Genomic DNA, 9,880 nt, shown 5'->3' on the forward strand with positions numbered 1-9,880 from the left:
AGTATCCGACTTATGAGAGTAGCTACATACATCATAGGTGGTAGCTCTTTCCATCGCCTATGTACAAACAATTTCCAAATTTTTTTATTTTTATTTTTATTTTTTCAAATTGTTCTGTTTTTTTTTAAATAAAAACCAGCACACTAAAATCCCAAACATAATGAACTAGAGTCTTCATAGGTCTAATGAGCGAGAAAAGTGCACAAAGAGCAATCGGACAAAAATATTCAATAAAATTGGATGAAAACTAGAGCATGATAGAATCCATGTTTATAACCCCCAAAAACTAAGAATTAAACTCTTAACTCTAAAGTGAACCTTCATTGGCAACAAGAGCATGCTCATGAAAACACAAGTTAAAGTCATGTATAAGGTGAAACCTCCCCCACACTTAAGATGTACATTGTCCTCAATGTACGCATGCAAGCACAATAAAAATAATAACAATAAAAGCATAATGTGTGTGGGAATGCAATTAAAATAGGACTCCCCTGAACTCCTCATTCTTCGTTTGTGGAAGCCTAACTCATGGGTGTATGTGTTCATCGGGTTGTGAAGCTCACACGACCATGTAACAATATCACATGATCATGTCTATGACTAAAACACCATCAACATCACTCTCAAGGCCATCTGCACATAGATAAGGGGTTCAGTGAAGCTCAACAAAATAGAAAATATGTACGAGTTCTTATAAGTAAACACATGAAGCACAAACTCACACAAACAAAACAAAACACAAAGTTAACTAAAGTCTAAAAGATAAAATAAAGAAAAACTAAAAAAAAAAAATGAAAACAAAAGTAAAGAAAACTAAAGAATCATGAGTGGGACGCCTCAAGCATCGACGTCGTCTTCTGGTGTTGCCGGTGTGTCCAAAGAATATTCCCATCCAAGGTTAATCGTAAGAACTAAGATATCCACATAAATTTTGAAAAAATGGAGGCATGGAGAAGGTTAGAAAAATGAGAGGTCACCGGTGTGAATTAAGGAATAAAGTATGATTAAATGGCCGGCAAAACCCTTCTAAACCTTTTAATGACCAAGCAAAAAATGTTTGGGAGTGTGGGTGTGTGAGAAAGATGAAAAAATGCATAAGAACTAACATTTTTTCTCAACGGCGCTCTGCAGAAAATTTCGGAACATGTTTACACACTCAGAGCCTGCCCTATTATGCAAATTTTACCAGTGAAAAATATGGAATAGAGCTCAAACGACCAAACTTCGCCAATTCCACATGAAAACACACGATTAAAATTCAAAGTTCACAAGGAAATCTCAGCACAAGCATCTAACAAATTAAGACACCAACACTTAACAAATTATTCATGCAAACAAACTAAACTAAAAGCTAAGAAAACAGTAAACACTTGGGTTGCCTCCCAAGAAGCGCTTGTTTAATGTCACTAAGCTTGACGTACCTTGTCTTACCTCACGCGGGTTCATGAATGAAAACTGCCCTTTTACCCATGACTTAAAAGCATGATGTGCAAAGTCTCTTGAGAGTAGAGGGTGTATTATTGGGTTTCGGACCACTGACAAGGTCCCCTTGCGTATATCCCGCAAGTGCACGGGTTTGTCGAAGTAATAATCCCGGGTGAGCGGGGTCGAATCCACAGGGAGTAGGGAGTAAAGACAGTTAATTCGATTCTTAGCTATGTGGAGTATCAACAATGATAAGTGTGATAATGATTCAATTCTCAACAATTAAAAGCAACAAGTAAGAGAGCAAAAGTAAGGAGGAGGCAAGGCAATCGATAAAGATGTGGTACTCGGATGATGCTTCACCTAGGAAAATCGTTTCAAGTACAAAAACTCTCTATTATGCTTCCTAATCAATGCAATGGTGCGTTGTGGAAATCCTTACATACATAGTCCCAAATCTATGGTCTACTATGCCTAACTCTATTCATGTCCCGAAGGAGAGATTAAATAACCTCTCAACCTCGCACTCGAATAAAGTTGCAATGACCTCTAGGGATTCCAAGTGATAAATCGCTTCCTAATTATAGACCTAACCCTTTGGTCCAGGCGGAAGGTCCCTAGCCACAATTAAGCCCTAGATACTAAGATCCCCTCAACGCTTCACTCCATTGCACGCGCAACTAGGCCCCGGCAGAGGTTCATCGCTTAAACCATTCACTCTATTATGGCCACAAAGAACTCAAGGAACGGAGGTAGAATCTATCACGTCGGAGGGGAAAGGGGATGCTCCTGTACCTCTCGACTCATCCTCTCAACCCTCTCCAACCTAGCTTTGTCTAACGCTCATGGTGTGTCACTCACTCACAAGGTTACCAACAAGAACTCTCAACCCTAGTGTCACTCTAGGGGAAATGTTCATACAATCAAGCATTCAAGGTTGGAACTCACAATAAACATCAATTTATTGAAAGCATAATAAAGAAGTTCAATGAAACGAATACATCCTAGGGTTCACAATCACCCAAGTACCCGCTAGGGGTTTAGCTCTCCAGGAGCTAAGTACAATCAAAGAAATCAAATGTAAAAGCAATAAATCCATAAAGAAACCACCTCGATGGTCGTGTCAATGGTCTTATGGAAAGCCCTCTACTCGTCGTCCAAGGATTCCTTCGTCCGGTATAGGATACGCCTCAATCGAAGCTCCCTACCAACCTTTTTCCTAATGGAATCACGATGTCGGAGCCATAGAACCTCTCCAAAACCTTGGCCAATACCCCTCGAAACCCTAGCCGAAGCCCTCTCGCAAGTTGGGGAAAAGATGGAGAAAAGAATACTGAAATCGGGGCTGAAATCGGCTTTAAATAGGGCTGGAATCGGGCGACTACACGGGCGTGTATGATGTCACACGCCCCTATGGAATTTCCACACGGGCGTGGATAATTTCCACACGCCCATGTGGATTCTCTGTTTCTCTGATTTCTCCGCCGGCTGTGAACAGTGCTCTGCCGGAAATACTCCCGAATTTCATACTTTCATTAGGGTAACGCAAACGGGCACACGTTTACGTCGTGAATCACTTGCTTCTTCAATGATGTACATGTTGGTGGATCTCTTGTTCTTATATGCATAAGTCAGAATGCTCGAGTGTGACTACCTTTGTGCCCCTCCAAATGAATGTGCTGACTCGAATACGAGGAGGTTGGCACGCACTCTAGCATCTCACACCTGACCTATGTCTTCGCGTTGGAACCTTAGCAAGATCTCCTCCAAAATAGGTGCATTATGATCCACATTGGCATATTTCCTTCATACTCGGCCTCACAACCCTACCTGCATAAAAGTAACATAAAAACACACATATTAATGTAAAACCCTGAGAAAAGTAATGCTCAACATAAGGAATGAACGCATTGCATTCATATCGCACAAGCACTTGTCAACCACCTGACAATGATACGTCCAACTTCTTCGATTCACGTACGTCTCTAACAGCCTTGGAGTGTTTCCGGTGGCGTCTCCTAGCCCTCTTCATTTTCTGGAGAACCTTCTTCAAGATGCCCAGGGTAGATGGTACTTCTTCCGTCGATCCAAGCATCATTACATCTTCATGTCCCTCCTCTTGGTCGAACAAACCTTTATACGGATCTGGATTGAACATCTCCTGTATGTATTCATCAACAACCTCATCAGCAGTGTCTAGAAAATATAAAGTATCATCGAAATCGAGAGAATGCTACATGGCCTCAGCAAGGGGGTTTGTGAGCTTGTCATCTCCAACCCTCAAGGTGAGCTCTCCGCCGTCCATGTCAATCAATGCTTTGGAAGTCTGCAAGAACGGTCTCCCAAGTATCAAAGGTACATCCGCATCCTCATCGACATCTAGCACTACAAAGTCAACCGGAAAAATGTACTTGTCCACTTTGACAAGCACATCTTCAATGATGCCTCTCGGATGTTGCACTGTTCGGTTTGCTAGTTGCAAAGTCATCCGAGTAGGCCTAGGCTCACCCAAGCCTAGCTTTTGAAAGAAGGTGTATGGCATGACGTTGATACTTGCCCCTGAGTCCACCAATGCCATTTCTTCCCCAAGGTTGCCAATATTACACCGAATGATGAAGCTGACCGGGTCTTTCTTCTTGTTCGGCATGTTCTTTTGCAATACTGCCGAGCAGGAAGTATCTAGAATCACTGAAGCACTTTCCTCCAACTTCCTCTTGTTAGTCAACAAGTCTTTCAAGAACTTCGCATACTTAGGCATTTGGGCCAATGCCTCAACAAAAGGAATATTGATATGGAGTTGCTTGAACAAACTCAGGAACTTCTTGTACTGTTCATCCCCTTGGTCATTTTTCAATCTAGAGGGATAAGGGATTCTTGGCTTGAAAGGTGGGGATGCCATCTCTTTATCTTTGCTTGTCCTCTCTTCCACCTCTATAACCTCGGGTGCTTGTTCTTTTGGCTTCTCACTCGGAAGCCTACCTTCAACCTCACGACCACTTCTCAAACTGATCGCCTTCACATGCTCTCTAGGGTTGGTCTTTGTATTGCTTGGTAAGTTTCCATGTGGCCTTTCGGAGAGAGACTTCGCAATTTGCCCCACTTGATTTTCAAGATTATGCAAAGAGGCAGTGTGGTTGCGAAGTGTAGACTCAACTAATTCAAACCTTGTATTTGCAGATTGTATGAATCTAGTCAAGTGCTTCTCTAGGTCACTCATACGGGTTTCCAAACCTGAGACTCTGTTTTCCACTTGAGGAGCTTGTTATTGTTGTTGGAAACCTAGTGGCCCCATGGCCTTTTGTGGACCCTGGTTACTCCATGAAAAATTGGGATGATTCTTCCAACCCAGACTGTAGGTATTGCTATATGGGTTTCCTTGAGGTCTCATGCCATTACCTACAAAATCAATATTCTCCACTGAAGAAACATCACCAATAGAGATTGGGCAATCGGAGGGAGCAAGTCCTCCACCACACCCGGTGCAATTAGTCACGGCCGCCACTCTGTTTAAAGTTAGAAGATCTAACTTCTTACTCAAATTTTTCACTTGGGCTGCCAATGAAGTTACCGCATCTATTTCATGAAGACCGGCCACCTTTTTCTTCTCCTTAGCATTCCATTGATAGCTGTTTAACCCCATTTCTTCAATCAATTGACGGGCCTCATCAGGGGTCTTGCTACCTAAGGTACCTCCTGATGCCGCATCCAAGAGTTGCCTTGTACTTGGGTTCAAACCATTGTCCTAAGCTTTGCTGATTTTCCGGGAGGGAAATAACGGGTTAGAAAAGCTTCGACCATCTCCTCCCACGTGGTAATTGACGCTCTAGGTAATGAGTGTAGCTACTGTTTCGCTCTCCAATTTAGGGAAAATGGGAAGGCTCTCAATTTGATGGCATCATCTGTCACCCCATTTATCTTCAGTATATCACACCCCTCAAGAAAGCTCTCTATGTGACTGTTTGGATCCTCATCGGCCAAACCGTTAAACTGTGCGGATTGCTGCAACATGTGGATGAATGCCTGCTTCAGCTCAAAGTTCTGAGCTGTAATTGGGGGACGCACAACACTAGATTGTGTTCTCAACACTAAAGGTCTGGCATAATCGGACAATGTTCACTGTTGTTCATTCTATTCTGCCATGTTTTCAGATTCTTCTGCTTCCAAATAAGCTGGATTAGACTGTTCTTGCACAGGCTCTTTCCCTTTTCTTCTAAGTGTACGTTCAAGGTCAGGATCCTCTTCAATCAATGTTGAGGGATTCCCTCGGGTCATAACCTGTAGCTGCAACCAAAAATAAAGAAAAAGAAATCAGAATGATGATAGAATAAGAAGATATGAAATAAAATATGTGGTGAAATAGCTAAGAAAACAAAGTGCAAAGTATCTCTAAACGCCTAGTCCCAGGCAATGTCATTAAAAACATGACACACCCCTTGAGTGTGTGTACCGTAAGTGCACGATTTATTGAAGTAATAAAGTACCTCGGTGAGTGGGTAGTTGTATCTACAGGGAATAGTTTTTAGGAGGTAAATAGTGATACTATTTAGCTAATGAGTGTACGACTTTGTGAGTCAGTGAACAATATCAATACAAATAAAAGTAAAGAAGAGAAAGGGAAGCGACATAGGAATAAGGAGAGGCAATCGATAAGAAAATGGGATACTCGGACATTGCTCACCCTAGGACTATTATTTCAAGTGCAAGACTACTAAATATGCCTCCTAATTTACGTTTAATGAGTCGTGGAAATCCAAAGACACACGGTCCCAAACCTATGGTCAATTGTGACTAACCCTTACACTATACCGTGGTGGAAAGGAATGCTCTCGATGCCTCACACTATTTAGGGTTGCATAAAGCTCTAGGAACTCCAATTGATAAACCCTATTCCCTAGTATAGATCTAACCCTTTGGTCCAGGCGAAAGACCCCTAGACTCAATTAAGCCCCATCACTAAGGATTACTTCAACACTTCACTCTGTTGCTTAGGCAACTAAGCCCTAGTGGAGTTCATCTCTTAGCACTTTACTCTATCATGACTGCAAAGAACTCTTGGAATGTGGAGGAAGAATAAATCACATCGGAAGGAAAAATGGACGTTCTGCTACCTCTTAACTCACCCTCTCGACCCTCTCCAACCCATCTTTGTCTAACCCTCATGGTGTGTCACTCATCCATAAGGATTGCCAAGATAGATTCTCAACCCTAGTGTCACTCTTAGGGAAAATCAATGCAATAAGAATTCATAGTTAAAACTCAATTAAAACATCAATTAAAGAAGCAAAACAAGAGTCAATGAAACAAAATCATCCTAGGGTTTATAAGTCCAAGCACCCACTGGGACTTTAGCCCTCTATGGGACAATACAAAATCAACAATGAAATTGAATATAAAAACATGCAATCCATAAATAAAGCCCCCTTGTAGTCCATATCGATGGACTTGTGGAGCCGCCTCGACTTCTCCAAGGTTTCCCCTATCAAGCCTAGGGCATACCTCGCCGAATCGATGCTGATGAAAGCTACACCAATAGCTCTCTTCTAAAGGAACGCGATGTCAAATGCCATAGAAATGCTCCAAAAACCCTAGGGGATGGAATCTCTCTAAAATATCTCTCTAAAATACTCAAGTCGCGGTATTTATAGGGGCTGGAATCGGGCATCCACACGGCCATGTTGATTTCCATAACTTGTTTCCTGCGAGTTGTGAATAGTAACTGCTATCTTACTTCGCTAAAATGCTCGTGAATTCCACTCTTTTCATTGAGGCCACATGAATGGGCACACATTCATGTGATAGATAGTGTCGCATCTTTATTGAAACCACATTAACGAAACTCTTACTAGTATTGCACAAGTCGGAAGACATGAATGTGACTGAGTTTGTGCCCCTCCACTTTATGTATTTGCTTGAGCACAATGGAAGTTGGCACATACCCACATGTCTTTGAGCATGACTTATGTCTTCACAATTGTTCAATCCAAGAATTTCATCGACAAATGCATCTACAATCTATGTTTGCTTCTTTTCTTCCAACATTATTTCCACAATCCTAAATGCACAAAAGAACACAAATACACAAGAATAAGCGATAAAATCTAATAAAAGTGATACTCATTGTAAGAAAAAAATACTTCGTATTACTTATGCACAAGCACTTATCAGAGCGCGGATAGGATTTGGAGGAGCTTTTACTGGGTTTTAGAAGTGGTTCTACAGCATTCGACATCGAGTTCTTTTGGAAGAAAGCTATTGAGGGAGCTTTCGTCAGTATTGATTCATCGAGGTATGCCCTAGGCTTGACAAGGAAATCCTTGGAGAAGATAAGGCGGCTCCTCAAAACCGTTGACATGGATAACAAGGGGGTTGTCTCTATGGATTAGTTGCACTTACTTCAATTTCATTGTTGATTTTGAATTGCTCCATGGAGAGCTAAAACACTAGTGGGTACCTGGACTTGTAAACCTTAGGATGAGTTTGTTTCATTGACTCTGATTATGTTTTTCTTTAATTGATTCTTTAATTGAGTTTTAATCTTGTGTTCTTGTGGATTTGATTTTCCCTTAGAGTGATAGTAGGGTTGAGAATCCATCTAGGTAATCCATTAAAGGGGTGACAACTTCATTAGGGTTAGACTTAGTGAGATTAAAGAGGGTTGGGAGGGTAAGTCGAGAGGTAATAGAACATCCTTTTTCTCTTCCGATGTGATTTATCCTACCTCCATGTTCTAAGAGTTCTGTGCGGTCATGATAGAGTAAAGTGCTAAGAGACAAACTCCATTGGGGCTTAGTTACACAGGCAATAGAGTAAAGTGTTGAAGTTATCCTTAGTGCTTGGGCTTAATCGTGACTGGGGGCCTTTCAACTAGACCAAAGGGTTAGATCTATAACAGAGAATAGGGTTTATCACTTAGAATCCCTAGAGCTTCAAGGAGTCTTACGCAGTGTAAGGTGTTGAGAGTATCCCTTTCCACAATTGCATAGTGTAAAGAGTTAGTCACAGTTGACCTTAGGTTTGGGACTTGTGTCTTTGCATCTCCACGACTCATTAAATTTCAATCAGAAGATATAATATTAGTCTTTGACTTGAAACAATAGTCCTTTGGTGAGCATTTTCCGAGTATCCCATTTTACCTTCGATAATCTCTCTTTCCTACTCTTGCTTGTTCTCTTTTCTCTTTTACTTTTTCTTGCATTAATATTTTAAATCAAATCACAAGTTGGTTTTCACTATAGTTAAATATCAATACTGTGTGTTCCCGAGCAACTATTCCTTGTGGATTCGACTACCCAGTCACCGAGGTATTTCACTACTTCGACGGCCCGTGCACTTGCGGTACACACACGTAAGCGGTGTGTCAAGTTTTTGGCGCCGTTGCTAGGGAATAGGCATTTTGGAAGCATTTGCACTTTTCTATTTTAGCTATTCACTGCTTATTCTAATCCCACTTTTTTTTCCTCCATCGTTCGGATTTATTTTTCTTTCTGTGATTGTAGCTCCAGGTTATGCCCCGAGGTAACCCTTTGACATAAGTTGGAGGTGATTTAGACATTGGAAGGAGAATTTATAGGCGGGGAAAGTAACCTATACAAGAACAGACAAATCAACTTGAGATAGAAGTTGAACGGTCTGATAATATGGCAGAACAATATGAGCAGCAGAGGACACTCTCTGATTATGCAAGACCAGCAATTCTTGGCACACAGTCTAGTATTATGCGCCACTAATCATGGCTCAGAATTTTGAGCTCAAGCCAGGCTTCATCCATATGTTACAGTAGTCAACACAATTTAATGGTTTGGCCGATGAGGATCCAAACAACCACATTGAGAATTTCTTGGAAGTGTGCGACATGCTCAAGATTAATGGAGTTATGGATGACGCCATCAAGTTAAGGGCCTTCCCATTTCCCTTGAAGGGGAGAGCAAAGCAATAATTACATTCATTACCTAGAGCATCGATCACAACTTGTGAGGAGATGGTGGAAGCTTTCCTAGTTTGATATTTCCATCCTGGAAAATCTGTGAAGCTCAAAAATAAAATATCCTCTTTTGAGCAAACGGAATTGGAGTTTCTTTTTGAGACATGGGATAGGTTTAAGGATCTCCTGCGGAAATGTCCTTAGCATGGGTTTTGCTGAGTGGATGATTATCCACACTTTCTATAATGTTTTAAACCCAAACACGAAGCAATTACTTGATACTGCAGCAAGAGGTACCTTAGGAAGTAAAACCCCCCGAAGAGGGTCGATAGCTCATTGAAGAGATGGCAATGAATAGTTATCAGTGGAATACAAGAGACAAGAAGAAGGTAGCCAGACTTCAAGAGATTGATGTAGTTACATCATTCATATCCCAGGTTGACTCCCTGAGCAAGAAGTTAGATACACTAACTTCTCCTAGATTGGCAGTAGTGATGAGTTGCACTGGATGTGGGAGAGGATATGCTTCATCTG

At 41.4% G+C, this 9,880-nt stretch overlaps 1 non-coding gene across 1 annotated transcript; it reads right to left on the reverse strand.

Annotated features, from left to right (window-relative positions):
* Positions 1–9,451: 9,451 nt before the first annotated feature.
* LOC120283237 lies at positions 9,452–9,558 on the reverse strand. The gene has a single exon (XR_005543231.1). It is a non-coding gene; the product is annotated as a small nucleolar RNA R71 (small nucleolar RNA).
* Positions 9,559–9,880: the final 322 nt, after the last annotated feature.

The sequence above is a fragment of the Dioscorea cayenensis genome, chromosome 18, assembly GCF_009730915.1.
Source record: "Dioscorea cayenensis subsp. rotundata cultivar TDr96_F1 chromosome 18, TDr96_F1_v2_PseudoChromosome.rev07_lg8_w22 25.fasta, whole genome shotgun sequence".
NCBI lineage: Eukaryota > Viridiplantae > Streptophyta > Magnoliopsida > Dioscoreales > Dioscoreaceae > Dioscorea > Dioscorea cayenensis.